Source organism: Elephantulus edwardii, unplaced genomic scaffold, assembly GCF_000299155.1.
Source record: "Elephantulus edwardii isolate Elephantulus edwardi_28Jun2011 unplaced genomic scaffold, EleEdw1.0 scaffold00069, whole genome shotgun sequence".
NCBI lineage: Eukaryota > Metazoa > Chordata > Mammalia > Macroscelidea > Macroscelididae > Elephantulus > Elephantulus edwardii.
Genome location: NW_006399819.1, coordinates 59,518 through 65,487, shown reverse-complemented (window position 1 = coordinate 65,487; position 5,970 = coordinate 59,518). Strand labels below are relative to the sequence as shown.

Genomic DNA, 5,970 nt, shown 5'->3' with positions numbered 1-5,970 from the left:
AGAATTGATGCCTTTGAGCTGTGGTGCTGGAGAAGAGTATTGAATATACCATGGACTGCCAAGAAAACAAACAGATTCATCCTGGAAAGGGTTAATCCAGGCTGCTTATTGGAGGCAAGGATTCTGGGGCTCCATCTGACATACTTTGAACATGTTGTAAGGAGGGACCGGTCCTTGGAGAGGGACATCATGCTTGGGAGTGTGGAGGGACGGGGCAAGAGGAGAAGACCCTCTATGAGGTGGATTGATTCAGTGACTGGGATAATCTGGATGGGTGTGTCAGAGGCAGTGTGATTGGCACAGGATAGAACAGGTTTTAAGGCTGTTGTACATAGGGTCGCTATGAGTTGCAATCGACTCAACAGCACATAACAACAACAAAAACATCCAAATCATGATCATAAATTAAACTCTTTCATGTTTCTGAGCTATTGAAATATGTTTTCTGTTTTCCTCCATTATTTGCTACCAAATAAGATCTCTATGAGCAGCAAGCAACTCCACAGCAAATAACAACAAACAAGATAAAACCTTAGAGAGCTATACGACAGGCACTCTGTCTTCTGATCCCTACATATGTCTTTCCAGCTTTCTCTCATAACTTTCTTACACACATATATCTCTCTGGATCAACCATGTCCTACTCTTTATACTTAGCCTTGCTATAGAAAGCAGGACACCCAGACACACTATTTCTCAAACTTAAGTAATAGAACATCTTGAAATAAAGGAAATCACCACGGATTCCCACACTAACTTCTTACTTGAGAAAGTACAAACATAAAACTAATTCTGAACTTCAGAGAGCCTACAGGGTGAGTACGACTCTCTTCCTTTGTCTGTGGTGTACAAGATGGCTCATCTAAAGGAGGACCTTTTAAATATTTGAGAAAAGCAGCTACATACCATTAAGTCTCTCTTTATCAGGCTCAAAACGTCTTATTTTTTCAGCTGTTACTTACAGGGAATGGTTTTAAATTTCCTCTCAATCAAATCACTTCTCAGATGAGATCAACTTGGTTAAAGTCTTTCTTAAGTATAATCAGTGCAGCATGCAGACATATGGTTCTCTTGATCTGGACACCATAATTTTAGAGTTGTTGCCTCCAATTGGAAAAAAAAGCATAGTCACATCTCCTATGATTGACTCAAGTTGAGCTCATTGCCAACTAATAAGCTTACACCTTTTTAAACATACACACACTCCATCATTCTTATTTATGCAGCTGGTCTGATGAGTATAAGTGAAGGACTTCACACTTATCCCTGTTTAAATCCATTTTATTAGTCAGCCCAACATTCCAGTCTCTCAAAGCCTTTGATTATCCTGATCCAGTACTTTTCAATCTATTAATCCATTCTCTCAGATACAATTTCATTTACTTAGCACTTTTACTTGGTGAAAAATGTCACCACCACTCCTCGACGTTCCAAACAAAGAGGACCTACGTGCCTTAGTGTGAGTGATGAGCTAATAACTTAATACAAGTACCCCAAGGTTTTTTTGAAAGTTTACCTTATATGTCACTTTGCTTTTATGAAAGATCTATATTACCCCCGTGTTCAGTAACTGAAGGAAATCTGGCGAGGATTTTAACTGTTAGGCAACAGTTGAAAATGGAAACTAGTGTTCATGCTTATTGTGCTGCAAGCAATTCAAGAGGCAGCTCTAATTCACAATGAGTGTAGCTTCTCCAAGCACGTTCCATGGGAACTACATCCAGCATCTCAGCGTAAAATTGCCATCGCTTTGAACTTTGTCTATGGACCACTGTATGTTAATTTTACTTTAGGTTTTATGTGAGTCTGGGAACATGTAAGATTTTTTTTTCCTTTCTAAATTCATAGTAATTTCTATGTCACTTTATGCCTTGTTAGCTTACAAATTCTTTCATAGGCCCACTCTCCTTTTTGGGCAGCAAGGCAAATTGTATGTACAGGACTGGAGGGAGAATAATAGTGGTTGAACCTATAGTGAACTAGAATGCTTCTATTCACATTAATAAAGCACAACAGCAATAAGAGAATGTTGTGGTGGTTAGAGGTGGCTGTGTTGCCCAGGTGATGATATATACTGTGTGGGCTCTGAAATGTCTAAGCCTAACAGAACCTGCTGCTTTTGACAAGGCTGCCAGCAACGGCACACAGTCCATGTTTCATCTCAGGATATTAACTAGTCAAAACAGGGCACAACAAAAATCATCTAACAAATTCATTCTCAGAAATGGCGCACATTTGCTGATGCCCTCATGAAATTCTGCCCATCAGTAGCAAGTGGATATAAGGAAAAACCTCCCTTGAGGCCATAGCTCAAAATCTTCCCTGCACTGTTGCTCAGGGAAAGTGAAGAATATGTTTTTCTCATGCATCACTGGCTGGGTGAGTGTCCAGTCACATACACAGGAGGAGGACTTCTTGGGAACACAGTAACCGACCCATGTTATCCCCCCAGTTGATTGGAGAGAAAGTTTACATTGAATTATGTTCCCTTTTGACCTTTTTAATGTAAATTGTTCTTTGTCGCGTTTTCACAATTTCATAATGTTGGCCTTCTCATTTCCCTTGTCTTCTTAGTTTTTCCCCTATAATTCAAATTTATTGATGATGTTGAGTGAGAGCTGACTCCAGTGGGTTCCTGAGACTGTAAATCACAAGGCAGGAGATTGTCCATCCCATGGAACCACCAGTAGATTCAAACTGCCAGAGAGATGCAAAATCTGTGCCTACATTTTAACTCCCTCTGGGCTAGGTCACTACAGTCAGACTGCCCCATAGTCCTAGGGAGATTTGATGATGTAGTGCATAAGGAGTTGCACTGTCAACCCACAGGTGCCAGGTTCAAATCCATCAACAGATCTGAAGGAGAAAAATGGGTCGTCTCCCATGCAATTCACAGCCTCTGAAAGCCTGATGGAGGGTCAGCTATGAGACGATTCTGATTTGATGGCACATAACAATAACATGGATTGAAGCTCAACATCAAGAAAACAAAGATTCTCACCACTGGGCCAATTGGCAGCATCATAATAGACAAAGAAGATAGAGAGATCGTTAACATCTTCCGGTTGCTTGGCTCCACAACCAACTCTTTTGGTATGAGCAACCAGGAAATCAAAAGGCGAATTGCATTAGGAAATTTGCTGTCAGGGACCTTTCCAAAGTAGTGAAGAGCAGAGATGTCAGTCTAGAGACTAAGGTTTGCCTGATCCAGGCCATGTTCTTCATATTTACTTGCTGTGCATTAGAGATGGACAATGACAAAGAACAACAGAAGAAGAATTGATGTGTTTGAGTTGTGGTGCTAGAAAAGAGAATTGAATATCCCATGGACTCCTAAGAGAACAAACAGGTTCATACTCTAGAGGGTAAAACCAGTCTGCTCTTTGGAGACACGGATTTTGAAAGTCAATCTGACATACTTTGGGCATGTTATCAGGAAGGATCAGTATCTGGAAAATCTGACATCATGCTTAGAAGGGTAGAGGGACAACTTAAGAGAAAAAGACCCTGGATGATATGGATTACTCAGTGACTGGAGTAATGAGGGTAGACAATGAAATGGTGGAGACAATTAAATTGGCTAAAGATAGAGTAGGGTTTAGAGCTGTTTTACATGGGATTGCTATGAGTCGCAAGCTACTTGAGGACACAAAACAACAACAACATAATAATAACAATTATTGTAAAAATGTTTACCTGTGTTTTAATAGTTGCACAAAGATATTACACTGTGTATTCCAACAGAGTATGAATAATATTGCAAAGGATGAGGATTCCAGAACGCTTAAATATGTTCATGCAGAAACTGTACATAGACCAAGAGACAGTTATTTAAGCAGAATGGTGGTATACACTGTGGGATTTTTAACTTATTAAATCTTTTTATGCATTAGTTTTTAAATCAGTTCACCGCTAAAGCTAGAAAAGACATTGCTAGCTGTATCAGCTAGCTTTTAATTTGGACATGACACCAGTATTTTACATAAAACTGGATGAAGGGCCGTATATTCCTGGTTATTCCATTGGGCAGGCTCTGTACTCTTCTTTGGATTCAACAAGTATGATCTTGTTTGAGATAAGTGTGTAAACACAGGGCCAGATTTTGTTAGTCTCTGTCCCAGGAAACTGATGGAGCACACTTCAACACTTGTATATATCAATGTCAGGCTTTGCCACAACTTTGTATTGTCTAGCCTGGCAGCGCCTGCTTCAGGTTTATCAGATTCCTGCTGGACTAATTGTTTGTTCACCAGTGATGTCATCAATCCCATGTACATGAGGTGGATTGAACTCCAGGTGGTATACTCTCCCTTTAAGAGGATGAATCCAATATCTGCTAAGACAGACTTTGAGTGTTTCAAATCGAATATGCAAAGCGACCACCAGATCCAGCTCACAGATTCCGTCCAGGGCTTCTGCCTGTACTAAAGTCCATAGGAAAACTACCTGGTAACCAGTGCTGGCTGTGCCTATTTTCCAGTTCCAACATTATCAGGCTTGTGAACATATGATCTGGAACCAAAAGACCTTTCCCTATGTACTGCTTTGCCATTTCACCAATTTCGGTGTTTGGTGGGGTTTTTTTTGGGTTTTTGTTGTTGTTGTTGTTTTTTCCTCACAAGAAATGGCTGCTGGAGAGATGCTGGAAAGCTGAAGTTCTGGGCGACTATCTGAGACACGGTGCCCTTGCTGGAGCCGGGCAGCCCAAGGATGACTGGGCTCAGGAGTTCGGAAAATCAATAAAGGTGTGTCTGGGCTGTATACTTTTATCATTCGTCCTGTATGTTTAACAAGTACCTATTTTAATAAGAATAAGCCATCCGGAGCAGAAGAAGACTAATTAACAAACAGTAATATGAAGATAAAAAATACAAAGATCCTCACCACTGGGCCAATTGGCAACATGATGACAGACAGTGAAGAGATTGAGATTGTTAACAAGTTTAGTTTATTTGGCTCCACAATCGACACTTTTGCTACCACCAGACAGGAAATGAAGAGATGAATTGCATTGGAAAAGTCTACTGTCGAGGTCATCTCCAGAGTACTGAAGAGCAATAATATCACTCTGGAGACTAAGGTGCTCCAGAAGCCATGGTCTTCACAATTATGTGCTATGCATCAGAAAACTGGAAATAACTGGGCATGGAAGAAGGAGAATTGATGACTTTGAGCAGTTGTGCAAGAGAAGAATATTAAATATATCATGGACTGCCAGGAGAATACACAGGTTCATCCTGGAGAGGGTGAAACATGGCTGCTCCTTGGAGGCGAGGGTGCTGAAGCTCTCTCTGACATACTTTGGACATGTTTGTTTTCTTGACAGTCCATGGTACATTCAGTACTCTCCTCCAGCACCACAGCTCAAAGGCATCACTCAGGGACAGAGGTGAGAGGCATTTCTAGTTATATTGGTTATCTTGAATGCTGTGACAAACATACTGCAAGCAGATGGCTTTAACAAACAAAATTTATTACAGTTTAGAAGGCTAGAAGTAAAAATTCAGGGGGCCACGTTTGGAAGAAGGCTGTCTCTCTGTTGATGTGGAAGAAAGTCTTTGTTTCTTCAGCTCTTGTATGCTTGTATTCCCTGGAGACCTTCATATGTTATGGCCCTCTTAATAGCAAGTTGCTTAATAGTACAGGAGTTGGGATCCAAAAAGACATATTCTACACCTGGCAAATATTTCTCCATCCTATTAAGTCCCTCTTCTCAACTTGCTTTCTTGCCTTCTTGTGAAATCTAGTGTGGAAGCAGGAATGGCAGCCACTTCCTAAACAACATGCCTCAGGAAACTCTTTGAACTGTGATAAGTGTTGACAGTTGTAGAGGGAGCTCAGGCCTTTTGTTCATAGGATCACTATGAGTTGTGCTTGACTTGAAGGCAATCAACAAAGAAAAGGTATTAAAGACCACACCCTAGAATAATTACTCTACTATTTGATGGAATTAAGAAATGTTACATTAAG

General features: G+C 40.5%; 1 pseudogene; it reads right to left on the bottom strand.

Annotated features, from left to right (window-relative positions):
- Window positions 1-4,014: 4,014 nt before the first annotated feature.
- LOC102866077 lies at window positions 4,015-4,733 on the bottom strand (annotated as a pseudogene).
- Window positions 4,734-5,970: the final 1,237 nt, after the last annotated feature.